Here is a 20,023-nt window from a genome sequence, read left to right on the forward strand (position 1 = left end):
CCAGTGTATAAATTAAAATACCTTTGACAATACAGAAAAAAGACTAAAATTCAAAACCAAAAATGAAGTCTACTAGACAGTTACTTACTATCACAGATCTGGAAGGGAAACTCAGGCAAATGGAGACTGATTAAGAGAAGGGAAGCCAGGAAATGTTAGTGGTCTCTGGGATCCTCATTTTCAGTATGGTCATAAGTAGGGTCAGAAACAGAAAGAACTCTGGTAGAAATACATTCTGGGATTGTGTTATAATGGACTCCATCAGATGAGAAAAAGAGGGGAGTTATTATAAAGACACTTCCTGGTTAAAGAAGGACTCAGAAAAATATTGGTCAGAAACAGGAAATTTGGCTAAAAGTTATAACTATGAATTTATATTATCATACAAATGCCCCTAAGACTATACCTACTAAAAAATAATTCTCAATTTTCAAGAGCAAATAAAGAGGAAAAGAAAAAGAAGTACACAGAAATATTTGAGTAAACTGTATTTGAAACCAGAGAATCTCCAAGGTTAGCTTTGCACAGTGGTAGTATCATAGCAAATGAGGTTTATCCAAGACATGATCATTGCTAATTGAAAACTTTTCCCGATACCCCACCATGATGACTTGCCAATATAGTTGGCATTGGCAATTTCTGACAGTCTCTATAGAGACTGAATATGAAGAAAAAAAGAGAATCACAAAGGATAATATGTCTTTATGATTCTGATAGTTGGATAAATAGGGATTTGTTTTTTAAATTAATGATAACCATAAGCAAAATCATACCAGAACTATACCAGAGCAGGGCCAATTCATTTCTTATTTAAAGATATATCATGTAAGAAAAAATAATTCAACAATATTCTTTATATATACCTAATCCAAAATGACCCAGAAATGATAACATTTATTAATTTTTGTTGTTGCTTGATTAAATTAAGAAGCATCTGCACAGCCAAGGAAACAATCAACAGAGCAAATAGACAACCTACAGAATGGGAGAAAATATTTGCATGCTATACATCCGATAAAGGGCTGATAACCAGAGTCTACAAAGAACTCAAGCAAATCAGCAAGAAAAAAATCAAACAGCCCTATTAAAAAGTGGACAAAAGGCATGAACCAGAAGCTTTTCAAAAGAAGAGAGACTAAAAGCCAATAAACATTTGAAACAATGCTCAATGCCTTTAATCATCAGAAAAATGGAAATCAAAACTACAAGGAGATCTCACCTAACCCCAATAAGAATGGCTTTTATCAAAAAGCACCAAAGCAATAGATGCTGGTGTGGATGCGGAAAGAAAGGTGCACTTATACACTGTTGGTGGGACTGCAAACTAGTACAACCTCTATGGAAAATAGTATGAAGATTCCTCAAAGAACTAAAAGTAGACTTCCCATTTGATCCAGCAATCCCCACTACTGGGTATCTACCCAAAGGAAAAACAGACATTTTATCAAAAAGACACATGGACTAGAATGGCTATTGCAGCACAATTCACAATCACAAAGATGTGGAATCAACCCAAGTGCCCATCATTTCATGAGTGGATTAATAAAATGTGGTGTATGTATACCATGGAGTACTACTCAGCCATTAAAAAAATGAATTAATGTATTTTGCAACAATCTAGATGGACCTAGTGACCATCAGCCTAAGTGAAGTACCACAAGAATGGAAAAACATACACCACATGTACTCACTATTAAATTGGAACTAACTGATCAACACTTACATGCACAGATGGAAATAAAACTCAAGGGAAATCAAGCAGGTGGGAGGGGTTAGGAGGGGATGGGTGAAATTATACTTAATAGGTTCAGTGTTCACTATTTGGGTGACGGAAAGACTTATAACTTGACTCAAGTAGTCCGAAAGTAAGCCATGTTACCAAAACATTTGTACCCCCGTAATATTCTGAAATTAAAAATAAACAAACCTTTATTTCACAATATTCAGCTGAAAAGTGGCCCCAGAGCATAGCAGTAGGTAGAAATATATTACAGAGAATTAATTAGTCAAGGGAAGTATTCTATTTCATTGGTGATCATCAGCTGACTCTGTGATTGTTAATGACCTGGTTGTTAATGGTGGTCCAAGAAATGAAGAATTATTGAATAAAATCTTAGTGAGCCTTAGATTTTGTAAACTTTTGTGTAGCCCATTTATTTAATGTGGCTTCTGGAAGTGGAGAACCCTTCCTATGCAATTTAGTACCTATTAATTTGAAATTTAGAACTCACAAGTATCTGCTGCAATATTTTTTCCTTTCTTATTGCAAAAGTTGATTTGCTAAGCAAATTGAGAGTGCAAGCAACATTACAAAGAATAATTAAACTTGAAGGAAGACAAAAACTTATTTTGTATCCCTTCAGATGCACACAATTTACACATAAAAATATTTATTTGCTAATGTGAGTGACTTTTGCTAAAGTAAATGACTTGTAATTGATACAAAGCAATTCAAGCCCTTTTCTATAGCTGAAAATAACTAAACATGTGGGCTAAAAGTTGGATGACTATGTGTCCTGCCTCACCTGGGATCATCCCAGTTTGTGGCTGTTTTCCCAGTGTAATATTTTTCTTTTTTTGAGGCAGAGTCTTGCTCTGTTGCCCAGGCTAGAGTGTCATGGCATCAGCCTAGCTCACAGCAACCTCAAACTCCTGGGTTCAAGAAATCCTCCTGCCTCAGCCTCCCAGAGTGCTAGGATTACAGGCATGAGCCACCGTGCCTGGCTCCAAGTGTAATTATTGCTGACATTTCATTTTACTGTCAAAAGTGTCCAAATGTGGATGATACATTTTATGGTCAGCCTAGATAAAAGAAACTTTAAACATCATTTAGTCCCAAATCTTGTTTTTATGGACAAGAACACTAGGTGAAAAAATAAATGACTTGAAAACTTTGTAATCTTAAAATAATCATATTATTATTCTGGGAAATTCTACACTGGTTAATTCATTAAAAACAAGAAGAAAATAAGCTTATCCAAGTAATGGAGACATATTTCTCAAAAGCCTTTACCAGTTATATTTTAGACTCACTATCTTATGCCTGAAACTGTTATTTCAAAGTGAAAATTGTGCTTAATGAATCTAATAAAAAAAGATGTTATTTTAATGTGCATAAATCCATTAGATAAGTGGGATAAAATTATAGTCACTCTGTCAGAAATAGTAACTTAGCAGAATCATTCCATTACTATGTGGGTCTATAAAGTCTAAACCAGAAATTTCAATTTGCTATTTTGGGATTTTAGCATATAGCTTTTGAAATTCTCTATGTATTTCTATCTAGGAGACTATCTTACAATCAAAATTCAATGCTGCATTTTGATGAGGGTATTTCCAGGAATATGTTGCTTATTTTAAATAGGGACTGGAAGACCATTTATTAAAGAAATAAATCTGTGTGGCAGTTGGTACAGGACAAAAAAGGACTGAGACTCTGAAAGGTCACCATGTCAATTTCTTTCTCTCATTCTTGGAAGTTACTATAGAAGGGAATGATTCCATGATTCATTTCAATGGGTGTTTGTTGATGTTAGTTGCATCCCTTGGAAGCCTGACCTGAATTTATATGGTTGATTTAAAAACTAGGTAATCCCTAGAAGATGGCTTTTATGTTTGATTGTTTTTAGTACCTGTGGATAATAGGTATTCACTTCACCAACCACCCCTCTCGCCAATTTTAAAGGAAGTTGAAATTTTCCCTGTTGCTTTGAGGATACTCCATCTCAGAGCAGAGTGTTTTCAGTAAGTAATGAACTAAATCCGTTATTCTTATCAGAGGCTGCATCACATCTCTCTTGAGGCTGACTGTTGGGAGCATCTTCAAAATGGGCTTGAACTTTACTGTTCCCTCTCACCTCCAAGCTCAGCAGTTTGTCTTGTGAAAGACACTAAATGTCCCCAGACAAAGTTTTTGTTTTCCTAACTTCTTAAAATGCTGAAAGGAAGAAAACATTTCCTTGTGTCTTTTTGCCTGGTTAAAAAATTCCGAGATAAATTATACTCACTCTGTCAGCAATGGTAACTTGCCAGCATATTCTCGTTGAATTCCTTTAACTGAACTTGGTTTGGTAAAATGGAAATGTTTCTAACTTAGCCCTGTGTTTCTCTTTGAGAAGAAAACCAAATCTTATTAGTGGTAAGCATATTTGTTTCTTGATGTTGACAGCTCTTAGCAAAAATAATTACAATTAAATCATAGTTATTATGAATTTACTTGTTTGTCACTTTTTCATTGACATAATTTTCCAGTAGTAGGGACAATAAGAAAATATTTTGTCCTCTGTTTTGGTATTTTATTTTCTATTATGGTAAATATACCCTTTAGAGGTCAAGAATCTACAATAAGTAAATGGGCTTGGACCAAACTCTCTTGATGCTTTTACATACCATGAAAAAAATAGACATTACTTAATATTTTCAATCATATATGCCCTCATATATAAATATATTATACATATATTTTATATATACATATATATTACCATGGATCCAGGGGGCTCATCCTTCTTGAATATTAACAAGTCCAGACAGTGAAGAAGGGAATTGACAACTTTTTCTGTCTTCTACTGCTTCTCTTTAGGTGCAGTGCCTGTAAAGCTGCATCAAAAATTCTCAACAGAATTTGAGTGATTATTAGCTATGTCTGAATGTGCTAATTTAACTGTTAAGGCCAAAGCAGGGTCTTTACCGTGGGATTTCATTATTGATAGAGAGTAATGGATATCACACCTCATGATGGTGCTGTGTAGCTGCAGTATCAAAGCCAGACCAGTACAGGGGTCGGGGGAAGGACATCCATTGTCTCTGGGATGTATGCTAAATGGAGCTGCTATATTTTGTCAGGTGTTAATCAAACCAAACACTACTTCTGTGATTTGGGATCAGATGAGGTATGGGTTTTCTGAATGGTTGTCTACTAAAAGCAGAATGGGTTTTCCGCTTTTAGTAGAATGTAAGACAGGAGCACAACTGTACATGCTCGTATCTGATGGCCGTTCTTGTCTTGGAACCACCAAGCCCAGAGTTCTCCTGGAAGAACTTTGTCTTTTGCTTTCTTCAGGGAAAAAAATTCTGGAGACATCAACAAAGACCAATGGGGCTTCTGGGGCACGATTTACTGGATAATTAACAGTCATTTTATTTTTCCCTCATTACAGAGATTTCTAATAATTTATTCATTCATTCTTCTATCAAGAACTACATTGGATCCCACCAGAGTCACCTACCTTGGGCTGATAAAATTAATTTGCATCAAAGAAACATTTTCTGTCAATCATTGTTAAATTTAAAAACACACACAGACACAGAAATAGAGAGGGCTTTCCTGGCAGTTAGACTAAACTTGACCCACACATTTTTAACTGTGTAAAGCAAATGATATGGGCCAGTAGGATGTAGTGACATCCACAGGGAATGTTTCTAAATATGATTCCTCCTTCTCTCCACACACCCAGCTGAAAGCTTCAAGTGTATTCTTAGTTCTTATGCAGTTAAAACGGTAAAAAAGCTGAGTTTTCATGCTAGATCAAATACTACAAGGTGCCTCACAACCTAGGATTTTGTTCTAGCTGTCTGTGGATGCATCATAGGGTTTCCGAAACCTCTAATTGTCTGCTAAAGATTATGTGATTGTCAGTATGTGATTGCCTGTATGCCTACTTTTCTGAAGAAACTTTAATCAGTTTATCAAAGGATTCTGTCACTCAAAAATAGTTAGGAACTACTGACACAATTGCAAGCATTTGTATCATATCACTATGGCAATTCCCCAGAGTATGAATGAAAAAAAAAGTCAGATTAAATAAACTCTCTAGTTAGAGAAAAGAACTAGGGAGCTGGACCTAGAGGGTATTTTTATAGAATGTATTAATTTGATGATAAAATTCAGTTTCATTAATTTGTTGAGTTATCATCAATTTGCAAATATTCACTCCTTCAGATCTTAGCACCCTGAATCTCACCAGACACTTGAGAGACCCTCAAGTTCAAGGTACCTCCCATGCAGGAATCTCCAGGGAGATCAGCACCTGGAGTCTCACTTTTCAGGGAGTGCAGATCACTCCTTGTTGGGCATCTCTAAATTGCTATGAAGCTTCCCCTCATCTGCCACTGCACTTCCTTAACTGGTTCCTATAAAATCGTGATGAGAACAGAAGTTATCCTTCACATGGAATTGCCCCCAATTTCCCAAAGTTCATATTTTCTTAGCTGTGACATTTGTTAGTGAAATGAAAGTTTAGACTGCATATCTGGCAACCATCTGTGATTAGCTAATTGAATAGTTCCAAGGCATTAGATGCCACCTTCAGAAGGATTTTCAGCTTGAATGACTGTGCCTTCCTTCAAGCTGGTCTTGACCTATAGCTGCTCCTGTTAATTTTAAAGGAAAAATACATGAGTAATTTGTCCATCCGATTTGACAGTTACCCCTCTAATCTAAACTTTCTCATTAAAATGATACTCTAAATATGACATTTGTTTAGTTATAGAAATATCATTTATTGTCCATGATTTTCATAGACCTTGGAGATTTAAGTATAAAAGCTTCAAGAAAAATTGAAGCTCCCAGACAGGTAGATATTATCAAAAGCTCAAAAGGTATCATTATTTTCTCCAAATCCTTTTCTTCTCCTGTTTTGTCTTTTCTTTCCACAGAAGGTGGTGTCTCTCTTAGCACTCACACAAACTGCACAACTTTGGCTCTGCCAGTAAAACAACAAATCTAAGTATTGAAAAGTTACTAAACTTGTCTTTTGTTTAATGAATAGCTTTTTTCCCCTGAATTAACAGAACATTTCTGATCATTTAGTCTAGATGGAGTTTTAAACATTGCCTCCATCTCACTAGGATGTTCTTATCCTTTTCCTTCCAATTTCTCTTATGTCAATTTTCTGAATGTCAACTGTTCCTCTTTTTAACTCTAAACTTTGTCAATGCTGGAAGTAGAACTCACCTTGCCTATTGAAACAAGGCACCTTGTTCATCGCCTCATTTCTTTTCTTTTGTACTTACCACCTTTTAGTCAGTTAAAAAAGTGTTTTTCAAATGGTAGGATCCATAAATGGGTCATAAAATCAATTTAGTGGATCATGACTGGCATTTTATAGATATAATACAATTGCCTAGAATACAGTAGAATAGAACAGAAAATATCAGAGTATATCTAATGGTAAGGGTAACAACTATATTGTGAAATTTTTTTTCCAGTTATAAGAGTGAGAAACTATATACAGGGTCTCATGGTAAAATATTTTTCTTACCATTACTGATGGTTACAAAACTTTTAAAAAACACTGAGTTGAAATTCTGAGACTAGAATATCATCTCCCCTACATTTCACAAAGGGCATTTTAAACTCTTTGAATCTCCTAGTATATCATATCAGTGGCTGTTGAGCTTTTATACATGGACCTCTTTCCAAAGATGATAAAATTGTGTTTCTTTCTCCAGAAAAATGCATAGGAACACAAGCTCAAAATAAAAATTAGACTATTCCTCATTTAAGGCCTAGAGATGCTGCTTTCATAATGATTTTATAATTATTTGGCATTTGTTTTCAAATTCTGGAGCCTTTCGTTTTACCTCACACCTCCCATTTTAGTTCAGACATTCTCACATGTACCCATTTAACATGATTTCCTGTCTCTGTCACCCATGTCTTCTCTCCTTCTCAGCTTCTTAGCCACCTCCTTGCTACTCTAAGCATAACAAAATTTTCAGATTCAAGTCATCTGGCTGGACCTCTGTACAATTTCCCTCTAATACTCTTAAAAGGCCTGTCTCTCAGGGGTTGCTGACGTATGTAATGTGAAAGGTTAGGAATGGTCCTTCTATTCATTTGCCTTTTTTTTCTTTGACTGAAATTTAGGTATGTGTCTACTTAAAATGAAGCCTGGTGTGTAATGAGCAGTTTTGCATGTGTGCACCAAACAAGTTCTGTAGATATGGTTCCTATAGAGGGTAGTTATTTATTCTTAGAAACCAGCCATCCAATAATGTACACATGCATTATTACTGAATTGACATGCTGAATTTCCCTGGAGTTTGACAAAATAAAAACAGATTGCACTTGCTCCTTGATTCCTAGCAATGGTTAAAAACTGCATTTTCATGCAAACATAAATTACAAATGGAATTATGATAACTGATTACCCCCCAAAATGCACACAAATCATTTGTAATCCTGCCCTGGAGTGCTGTATAGTTGGCTCATCGCGTATGCTTACAGCGTTTGTCAGGCTATTCAATCATTGCTACTTCCTGTGGCAAAGTGTACAAGGGTGTTTAGAAAACCAGTATGTCTCTATTTCCCTAAATCTACTATTAGGGTGTAGAATCATCGGTGCAGAGCACTGCTGCTTCACAATAGGAATAATCCTGAGTGTGTATCTTCGTTTTATTCATCTTCAATTTCTGTTTGACAGAATTTCATGCTGCTGGAAGATGTTACATTGACAGTCGAGAGATAATTTTCGTTTTTAATCCAGAGAACAAGAGCCACTTGGGAAGTGACTATAAATGTCCTCTGGGTGTCCCAGAGATATGCCTCTTCCCTGTGCTGGAAGGAACACACCTCTGGGAAGAAAACAACTTTGATCAGTCATTCTCTTTGGAAAACATTAAGAGAAATAGATTTCACTGATCCTCCCATGAGTCATGGGGTTTGCGATAAGTAAGCCCTTCCATTTCCAAATCAGCTTTCAAGTGGTGGCAACTCTGTCATTACTCATATTCCTCAGTGAGAAGAGAGTGATGTTCCCAAACAAGCCTCTCTCTTTTTCTTTCAGTATACACATGTAAGTTTTGTGCAAAACGAGGCCTTTCTTGTAATAAAGGTCTTGTAACCTTTTGTATTTCCAGCATTGGCTCCTCTGTCTGTGCCTGGCAGGTGTCCTGGTATAGATGCTGGCCAAGCTGGCTGATGCTGGGGTCTTTAGAAATATGCTGTTCTCCTTGGGTCAGTCCTCTTCACCTCTCTGACCTACTTAAGGACAGAAGCTTTATTTTATTGTTAAAACAGTTCCAGGGTCATGAGGCATTGAAGATGTTTCATTGATAGTACAGAGACCATTCCCCTTCTTTTCTTGACCTTTGGGAACAGGTTCCTTTCTCTATGAGGCAGATCACTGGCCTCTCCTCCTCTCTGTAGGTTACTATAGGCCCATCATCTGGTCTGCTACAGTGTATATGTGTGTGTGTCTATATATAAACATACATACAGATATATATATATATCAGTGCAGATATACATACCGTGTATGTCACTTACTAACTACACGAGCACACACACACAAATATAAAACTAAACTGAACTAGAGGTCCTTAAGGGCCAGGATCCCTTCATATTCATCATATTTAATATATATGTGTGTATTTGTCATATATAGTAAAATATATTGAATATATCATATATTTATTATATATACAGAATATATATTATGTACATATATACACACACATGCAGTTAGCCCTCTGTATCCATGGGTTCCCCATCTATGGATTCAACCAATGGCAGAGCAAAAATATTTAGAAAAATAAAAACAAAAAAATAACAATATAACTATAAAACTAATGCATATTTTAAAAATACAGTATAACAACTATTTACATATCATTTACATAGTATTAGATATTATAAATAATCTAGAGATGATTCAAAGTATACAGGAGGACATGTATAGGTTATATGCCAATACTATGCCATTTTATATCAGGGACTTGGAGCCGATCCTGCATGGGTACCGACGGACAACTGCGTATTTGTCAAATAAATGTGTGTGTGTGTGTGTGTGTGTGTGAGACTAGAGGTCTTCAACAGCCAGGACTCTTTTTTATTCATTCTTGTGTCCCAGTCTCTGACACTGTAAATGACAAGCAAATACATTTAATAAATAGATTCAATTTACTCAATAAGCACTTGATGAACTGAAAAGGGCTGACCTCTGCATAATCAGCCCTCCTCATTTCCACTAGCATATTTTGACACACACACACACACACACACACACACACACACACACACGTGTAATTGTCTTTAAACACTTCTCTCACTGTTTGATGGATTGGGTCTCCGGACTGATGACCTTTGTGTTTTTTGTTCAACTCACTAGACTCAAGTGATCCCTTGAGCAATGCTTGTGTGGCATACTGATTGTATGATAATGTGGACACACAGCACTGTTGACTACATAGGCTCATTTGGGGCCGGTTCCCTTTTCTTGCTCTGGAAACAACCACCTTTATTACTTCTTTCGTTTCTTTTAATGAGTCAAACTCTCTCTAGTTCCAAGCATGTGTTTTCTCTTCCTGGGACACTTTCACCCACCTTCTTTGTCTATGGAAAATCTACTCATACTTTCCTCAGGAGAGAGGCTTGCCACATGCATCATAGTCAAAATTATTTTTTATATACTATCTTACCCTTTGAAATCTATGTCCCCAGCTCAGATGCTGAAACAAAGTGTATAATTAAGATTTATTTGTTAAATAAATGTATGACCAAAAAAAGAGCAAAATGAAAAAGCAGCAAATAACATATTGGTGGCATTAGGTAACAGGGTCAAGGAAGAGACAGATTGGCTGGTGATGGCCAGAAAACAGAGGCTCCAATGTAGGAAGAGAGTTAGGGCCAAAATGTAGCCAGGCATGGATTTCAACTCTCCACTTCCCCAGCAAAAATCCCCAACTGGGAATCCTTCCACCATCTTGCCTTAAAGGTTCATTCTTTAAGTGCCTTCCTTACAGCAACCAGGAGAGGTAAGATGAGTGGGAGTGGGTGCCAGTGGGAGGAGAGAAAGGATGCAAAAAGCAGCTCCCTGTCCAGTTTCATTCTGCGTACTCCCACTGAGATTCTCTCCAAGCCAACCACATGAATGAGGCCTCACTGCCTGTCCCTCTGGCCCCAAATAGGTCTATGGCAAGAGGGAGTAGGGTGGAGTAGTCAGAATAGGCCCTTTAGAATCTGACATGCTGGCTCTGAACCCTAGTTCTGCCCCACTAGCTGTGTGTTCGGGTATGTTATTTAATCCATTGCCCATGATAAAAGGAGGCTAAAAACATTGTCTACCTCACAGGGTTGTTGGAAGGAGAAGAGTCAACTCATGTAAAGCCCTTTGTGTTAAATGTGAGTTCCTTTCTTTTCAGTGTCCTCAAGGGCATTGTTATACATAGAGAAGATAACTAGGAAGTTACTTTGGGTTTCAAGTTATAAATTTGAAAACTTAGTTTTCTTAAGCTTTAAAGCTTAATTTATAAGTCATATTATTCTATTTAGAAATCTAACAAATTTACTCATTACTTCTGAGGGACATTGAAATATTGGTTTCATTTACAACTTTAGTAAACATTCAGAAACTTTTACATTTCATTAACAAATGTATTTATACCTTTTCAAAGTTTTTCAGCTTTACATTGACAAATAAACATTCCCAAATATGTACATGAGTCTGTTAAATCTAATAAATTAAACTTATAAATACAATAAGTTCTCTTAAATATTTCAAGTATTGTTTAGAATCAACTCCTTAGCTTGTTGAGTTGTTGAAATCTCTTAAAAATCAGAAGTGTATGGACCAGAATGCAACCCTGGTTGACAGTCTCAACTTTTGCCTTTGGATGTCGTGTTACAGCCTTTGTCCATTGGTCTCAAATTGCACATTATCAAATTTTCAAATTGTTACTTGAGTCAGTAATTCCTACTCAGGTGGTTGTACTGCTTGACTGGATTATAGCAATCTATTTACTGCTTCATTCTCTTCTGAATTCTTATCACATTCTTTCTATCTGTTAGTACTATGCTCACACCTAAACCACATTTTATTGGATTACATGAGTCACAATACTGTTTTAGCGTCGCAACTCCTGGAAAGGTCAATACTTTGGCATTGGGCACAAGCAGTACTTCAGGAATAGTAGCTGTTATTAGATTTTCAATATTGCCATTTTCTTTTTTCTTGAAATTTGTTTCAGATTTAACTAGGCTCCTTGGTAACTCACAGGTCAGTGGTTCTCAAACTTTAGTGTGGATCAGAATCACTCGAAAGGGCTTGTTAACACATAAATTTCTGGGCTCCACCCTTCATAGTTTCTAATTCAGAATGTCTAGGGTAGAGCCTGAGAATACGCATTTCTAATGAGATCCCAGGTGATGGTGATGGTGTTGGTCCAGTGATCACACTTTGAAAACTACTGCCTTAGATTATCCAGGATAATGCCTGCTTCTCTATTTTTCTCACTTCCTGCCCTATATCCCAGCCCTGTTGAAAAACATTAATCAATTCAGTCCATTAAGTATATACTACCCATTATATGTCAGGTATTGTGCTAAGTGCCGGGGGTACAAAAATTAGCTAGGCATTAAATCACATATTTTCATAAGTATACACATACAGAGATCACAAAGTGCTTCTAGAATTCATGGAAGGAACTCCTAACCCAGATTTCAGGAGGTCTTGGAGAGTGAAACATGAGTGGCAATTTTAACAATGATCTGAAAGGCGACTAAGATTTAGTGCATGACAGATTGCTAGGGATGCAGGCAGGGATGGAAGGATAGGCATGAGGGAATGTTTCCACAGAAGAGTCATGACCGAGAGAAAACAAATGTACTAATGACTCTATCTGAGTCTTAACACCATAAGCATCTCAAAGCGGAATTTTAAAAAAAAGATATTTAAAGTGATCATCTGTTTCTGAATTTATGATAATTGAAAAAATTATCATAAATTCAGAGTGTGGGGTGCAAGGTGATGTCGTCAGTCAATATGGACAGATGGTATAGATCACAACGGATAATGGCAGGGACCTCACTGCAGTCATGGATGGGTCACAATTGTTTCCACTCATTTTTATGTTCTGGTGAGTATGATAGAGACTGACTGGTAGTTCCTCAAACCCATTCCCTTCTGTTTCTGGGCACAGATCTATTCTATATTCCCCACCACCCCACTTTCACTTGGGCATCACTATGTGAAAGAATTCTAGCCAATGCAATGTGGTCAGGAGGGATATATGTTGCCTCCAGGTCTGGCCCATTAAAATCTACCTTCAAATCCTCCTTTTTTTTTTCCTGGCTGTCAATAGGATGTTAATGTTCAGAAAACTTAGAAACCCTGGGCTAATAATAGAAAAACCTTCATTGACTTGAATACGTGAGTGACTGGTTGATCCCTCCTACCTAAGGAGCATTTTGGAGGTTAGAAAGAAATTTTCATTGTCTCAAGCTACTGAAATTTCATGCTTTTAGCTATTACAATAGTTTGCACTACTGTAATGAATAAAATGACAATAAGAGACAATGTCTTTTATTAAAATAATGATCCATTTTAAAAATGGGGGACTGGAAAAATTTCTACTCCAGACTAGGTCAAGCCCAAGATAATCCCAAATACTATCATTTAGAATGTCTAGGGTATTTCCATCATAAAAGTGGTGGGGAAGAGCTCTTACAACACTTGCTAATCACTTAATTATCTGTTTAAATGTCTCCTTTGACAGAATTTAAACAAGGCTGTTTATCTTATTCATTATTTTATTTAGAGTATCTGGCATAGTGACTATCATATCTAGGTGATTAATAAATATACTATATATGAAATGTATCAAGTATTGGATCAGAAAGTTAGAGATGTAAGCAGGAGCCCAAAGATTTAAGATCTTATTAATCATGTTAAAGAAATTGCACTTGATCCTGAGGGAAATTGGGAGCCACTGAAGGATTTAAGAGAGTGACAGTAATGGTATTTTATCTTTGGAAAGATCATTATAGTGAAAATAAAAGTTTTTCAACCTGAAACAGGTTTGAAACTGAAACTAGGAATATCAGTTTGGAGGCTCTGGTAATAATCTAGGTAAGAGATAATTGTGCTATAATCTTGAACTATAAGATTTTAGTGACCTCATGAATAGAGACAGGAAAATACATTTAAGATAGAGCTAAAGGAAGAATTGGCAAGACTAAATGATCATCTGAAATGAGAGGCAGTAGAATGAGAGAGTGAGAAAAGACCAGGATTACTCCTACGTTGTGGATAGGATAACCAAGTGGGTGGTGCTGGCATCATTAAAATGGGGAACGCAGGATTAAAAAAATTGGGGAAAGTTTTATTCTCAACATTTGGGTTTTGCACATGTTAATCTTGTTTCTTACTTAAAATAACTGCATTTCCATCTCCCTCCTCTCACCTTCCTCCTCTTCTCTACCTTGTCCTCTGCTTTTGTTTACCTGAATAACTTCTATTTATCTATTACACCTCAAAATAGACTCTTAGGGAAGGACCCCCAAGACTGGATAAGGTGTTTTCTTATGTGTTCCCAGTACTCTGTGCAACAGTGTAGCATTTATCACAATGGATTGTATCTCCTTCTGGCTTTCCTCACTACACTTCTCTACCCAAAGCCAATTGAAGACAGAGACCATCTTTTAGCATTGGGCCCCCAGTGCCCATCATAGTGCTATATCAGAGTAAGAACTCAAAACTAGCGTTTAATCATGAGTGGATAGATGAATGAATGAATGTAGCATGAATAATTTTGAAGGGCACAAGATTCAAAATTGAAACCAACTAATAACATTTGCTGATACCCTGTCTGTTTGAGACTTGCAGCATGCAGTTAGCACAGATGGCCATGAGATTGCAACACTCTTTACATATCTTATTCCCCCCGACTCTGTCCCCACTCCCACCCAACCCCCCACCAGAAATGGTCATAAATCACAGAACGACTTGACCATTCCCTTAAGCATCTGTCTCTGATCACAGTGTGAGTCCACCAATCTTGTAACAGATTCCACAAGTGTTTTCCTTAGGGAAAAAAAAACTTATCAGAATTAATACAAAATTGAAAATGAGAAAGTTCACAGTGAGGCAGCTGTTGTGTATAAGTGAGACGTGTTCAAAAGTTCTACTCTATTCTTTAAACTACTAAAGAATAAAAAGAGGTAACAGAGCAAGACCCTGTGTCTAAAAAAATTAAAATTAAAAAATAATGAAAAGAGGTTGAGAGGGATACTTTCCCCTTCCCAGTTGTCAAATGCAGCTAATGTAATTTACAAAGTGATACAAACTTACACTGTATGTATCATGGACAAAACCTCTAACTGAAGTAGGTGTAGAAACGAAGAAAAGAGCTACACACTTGAATGGAACATTACAGTTTTCTGAGTTCAGTGGGAATGTGTTGTGAAATGAGGCACTCTGGGCTCTGGAATAAAGGAACCAACACTATAGGATTGAGGATGCAGAAAGCTCATGCAATGACAACTTTCAGCCTTACCATTCAAAGTGTGGTCTGTGCACCTGCAGTATTGAGATCACCTGGGAGCTTCATAAAAATGGAAACCGTCAGGCCCCTCGCCACTCCTACTGAATCAGAATCTACAGTTAAAAAAAAATCCTCATATGATTCGTATAAACATTAAAGCTTGAGAGGCTTTGCTCCAACTAAAAGTATTCAAAGAGCTTACTGAGTTCAAGTTAACTCACTTTAGGGTCACATTATAGTTTGTTATGTAGATTAGGACTTTTTTTAAATTAAGAAATGGGGTCTCACTCTGTCACCCAGGCTGCTGGAGTACAGTTGCATGATCATAGCTCACTCACTGCAGGCTCTAACCCCTGAGCTCAAGTGATCTTCCATCGTCAACCTCCTGAGTAGCTGGGACTATAGGTGCATGCCACCATGCCTAGCTATTTTTTTAAAAAAAGTGTTTCATAAAGGCAGGCTCTTTCTATGTTGCCCAAAGGACATTACTGAGGGTGAAAATGAATGTTAAAATAATCATAATTGTATATTTTTGACAGATTTAGTTATTAAGAAATAAATTAGTTCTTACAAGTGGATCTAAAAATAGTTCTAGTTCTAAACAATCTTTAAAAATAAAATTATTACTAAAATAGAAATAAAATATCAATGTGTATTAAATAAAAATTAATAATACTATTTTAATGTAAGTTTTGAGAAATGTACTGTGGCTATCTATATATTTAATAAAATGTGAGTATTAAGGGATGTTGGGTGATAGTACATGGGAACTCTACTATTTTTGCAATGGTTCTGCAAATATAAAACTATTTCAAACCAAGGTATAAAAAACAAAATAAACAATGAATTTCAGAGCTTATTGTTAATATCATACACGGATTGTTATCAAAAGACCATGAGATCTGTGGAGGAAAAAGGGAGAGCTTTATTTTCTATAACAAACAATCTTCAGACTGGGGAGACACAGCCTTCAGAGTAAAAGGAAAGCATGCTCCAAGGAGGAGTTGGAGGGTTAGAGATTGTAGGGGCAAAAACAGCAGAACAGGGGAGGGAAGGTGGGGGGAGACAGAGAAGTGAGGAATAAAATCTTGATTGCATGACCCCTAAGCCCAAAACTACAGTGTCTTTTAATAGGCCAGTTCCAGGTGGTCTGTTGGTAGTTAGTTGGGGAATTTCTAGCTGCAGTCTCTCTTGGCATTGACAATAGGAACTGGTGTGGCTTGATTGTAGAAAAAAAGGTCCTGTGACTCTCTTCAACATCTAAGAACAGAGAGTAGGTGACTGCTCCCTCACCCAGCCAAGGCTACCTCATGCTGTTTTAACCTAGATCTCAGTTAGCTACCGGGAATTCATTTTGTCTATCACCTGGGGGCATGCTTTAGCAAAATATACAGCATAAGCAGTGTTTTTATTCTTAATATATATGGCATAATCTCAGAGACAAATTGCTAAAGAGAGATGCTTTCATTTTTCTATTTTTAATTGAAATGTGCAAATATTTCAGTCTACATATCTATAGAGGTACTACTTTTTGTTTCCATTTAAGTGCCTTCTTTTGTAAAATATATTTTAAAGAAAAATTATCAAATAATTTATCTCTATTACTTTTTGGATATAATGGAAGATCATAAGCTTTCTTATTTCATTTCATTGCAATAAAAATAAATTTATCCAATTACAAATAGAAACTCCAATAAAAGAGCTTTCCTCCAAATTGGGATAATACAAAATGTAATTATAAAATGTAAAAACTAAATCTTGGACACTGTTTTAATTCTTAATGTTTAATAAAGCTAGACTCCTTATTTCATAGTGGTAAATTTTATGTCTTTTTGCTGGCTTCTTTGAAAACACTTAATAACCCATTTGTTGAATATATTAATTAAATATTTTTAAATGATTTTGAATTAAGTGTAACCAAAATTTAGAGGACTTGGTAAAAAAAAAAGTTCAATATCCTTATAAGACATGTATATGAGTATATGAATTATTTCTTCAAATTAATAATCAAACATTTTAAAAATCTGATTATTTATAGGAAGTAAAGGAAGAATGAGTATTACAATACAATAATCATTTTGCATACAACATCAGCTTTATCACCAACATTTCTTTCAGTTACTCTCACTCTGTGTGTGTATGTATACATATATAAATGTGTATCTAAACTAAATTGAATTATTAATGTAACTTAAAATATTTAAAGTTATTAATTTACTATAGAATATTTAATTTGAATTATTAATTTAATTTTTAAAATATATCTGTTAAATTTCCCAACTATGACTTCTATTTCAATTAATAGTATGTAGCTTATTTGGAAAAATTCCAAGTTATATATGCACTACACCAATTCCAATAGTTAACATAGATTAGTCATTTGATCTAAGTGAAAAGTCATGCTTTCTAGAGTAATATATGTGCAGTCACTGCAGTCGCATGTATTGAATCATAATCTTCAGGCTCAAACAGTTAAATAATTACTAAATTTGAAGTAGATGCTGAAGATTCTTAAGCAAATTTATGTGGTCTAGTTTTGTGTGGTTAATTATAGCTTCCTTGGTGAACGGTAGCTATCAATACAAAATTTGTGTAAGTCACACATTATCTAACTTTCTTGAGAAATGTAAACTAGCTCTTAATATTTTATTAGACGACATTTCATTTTAAGCATTTGCTGCTGAAATGACATATTGCAAAATAAAAACGTTACCAAAACCAAAAATAGGGACCTAGCTGTCTATCTATACCACATACAATCATACATTACATGATAAAACCGAAATAACCAGTTCTTCCAGACTATTGTCTATTTGTAACTTCTACAAAGACATAACTGCCCTTCAATTTTCAGCATATTCCATAGTCTAATTAGTAATTCCTCACGTTCTTTGTAGATCTCATCGCCTAGTGGGGCTTTGTGCATACTGGTGGTCAGGACACAGGTATCTCCAATAGTGAGCAGAGGCAGCAGCTCCCAGAACACAAGAGTTAAATTGTCCTTCACTGCTTCTGTCCAGATGTGCTTTATCATTGAAGACCTTATGTGTTGTCCTTGAAAAGAAGGTGTTAATTACACTACATTGCATCTATAAAGAGTCAGAACAAAAGATTGGGTACCTCTGTTTGTCTTTCAGTTTTAACCATATGTTAAAGAGAAAACCATTCTCTGGATGTGCACCTCACCCACTACCAATAGAGATGATGTTAGAAGCTGGTAATAAAACTGGAAGTCTATGGAATTTATCCAACTTATTTTGATGCAATTCTTGATAATAATACTTATTATGAAAAACCTAAGGCAAATTCTGAACAAGGTCAGGACTTTCCCAGGCAGAATGGGACATATGGTTCTTTTAATCCAGGCAATTCTTGTGCCAGTAGTCATAACAGGTATCAGGCAAACCTACAACATGATTATAAGTGACCTGGCTCGAGGTAGAGGCAGTGAGAATCAGGGCCTTATGGAAAAGGGTAACAGAGGCTTGTAGACAAATAACTGGGTTCAAAGACTTGGCTCCAGTGGTTCTGCCACTTGGGGAACTCATTCAACTGCTTTAAGTGTCAGTTTGCTCACTGAAAAAAATAGTTATCATAGCGCTGATGTAGGAGGTGTACCACTTGCTGCTCTAAACCATGTATATGTAATGACACATTATTTTGATCCCTAAATTAAATTGAATCTGCTCCAAGTCTATATCTGTCCGCTAGACTAGCAGGAAATTTAATGTGAGTGTTATTGGAACTCCTGCCACCTCCCAGGATTAGAATCCAGAACATGGAAGAAGAACCCCTTCATTTCTGGTTCACACTTCAATGCAGAGAACATTGTTGATGCTTTTGTTCAAGTCCTTACATCAATTGATAAAAATACATCTGTTGCTTTTGTGCCAAGAAAGTGAGGAAATAATTGAAGGAGCTAAATCATCAAATTGGTTAGAGAGAATGGGATACTTAAGGAGAAAGTTTGGCTTTGACTAAGATCAGCGACCATTTATACATTGTAGCAGGAGGATGGAGTCTGTGTGTCCAACCTGGGTAAGTTTGTGAGTGGTCTGATGTGAACATTTTTCTGTCAGTTCCTGTCTTATCTTGAATTTTCTCTCTGTTCCTCCTAAGATTTTTTCCCTTATGATTTCTGTATTTATCTCCTTCATGTTTTATTTTGAATCACCCCCCTTTTTCTGTAATCAATCTCTTACTTTAAACGAGTCATGATATTGAGTGTATTTTTTCATTTATTGAATTTTTTAAATAAAGTTTTAGGTCCCTATTTCTAATTTTAAAAGACTATTTGATAATTGTATATTTTTCTATCAATATAAAAACACTGTATTTTACTTGATTAATTATTTTTCTTGAGGGTCATTCAACTCCAATAGGGAAAAAAGTTCTGGACTTAGTGAATTTGATACATTTACACCATCTGAAACCAGATTACATCATATGTAAGAAGTGGAATGAATGATCAAAGAAGTGCTGCCAAGCAAAAAGCTCTGATATCCTTCTTTAATATGTAGATAAAACTGTTTGAAATTAATATATTATCTGTATGCAAAATGGGGCAGCTAAGATTCTTGAAAACAGTTTATTTTCTTTCAATCCTGTTTACTCTATTAATATACTGAGCAAACTCTTTTTGCTAGATAGTGCCAAAGTAAACTTTTGCCCAGCCTGTGTCTGATTTTTTATGATTCTCTGAATTAATAAGGTTTATGAAGTTCCAAATAGATACACCGCCTGACACAGAATTGTCATC

General features: G+C 35.8%; 1 non-coding gene across 1 annotated transcript; it reads left to right on the plus strand.

Moving 5' to 3' along the window:
- The first annotated feature begins 516 nt into the window (after window positions 1-516).
- Window positions 517-658, plus strand: LOC123645280. The gene has a single exon (XR_006737478.1). It is a non-coding gene; the product is annotated as a U4 spliceosomal RNA (small nuclear RNA).
- The last annotated feature ends 19,365 nt before the right edge of the window (window positions 659-20,023 follow it).

The sequence above is a fragment of the Lemur catta genome, chromosome 9 (genome assembly GCF_020740605.2).
Source record: "Lemur catta isolate mLemCat1 chromosome 9, mLemCat1.pri, whole genome shotgun sequence".
NCBI lineage: Eukaryota > Metazoa > Chordata > Mammalia > Primates > Lemuridae > Lemur > Lemur catta.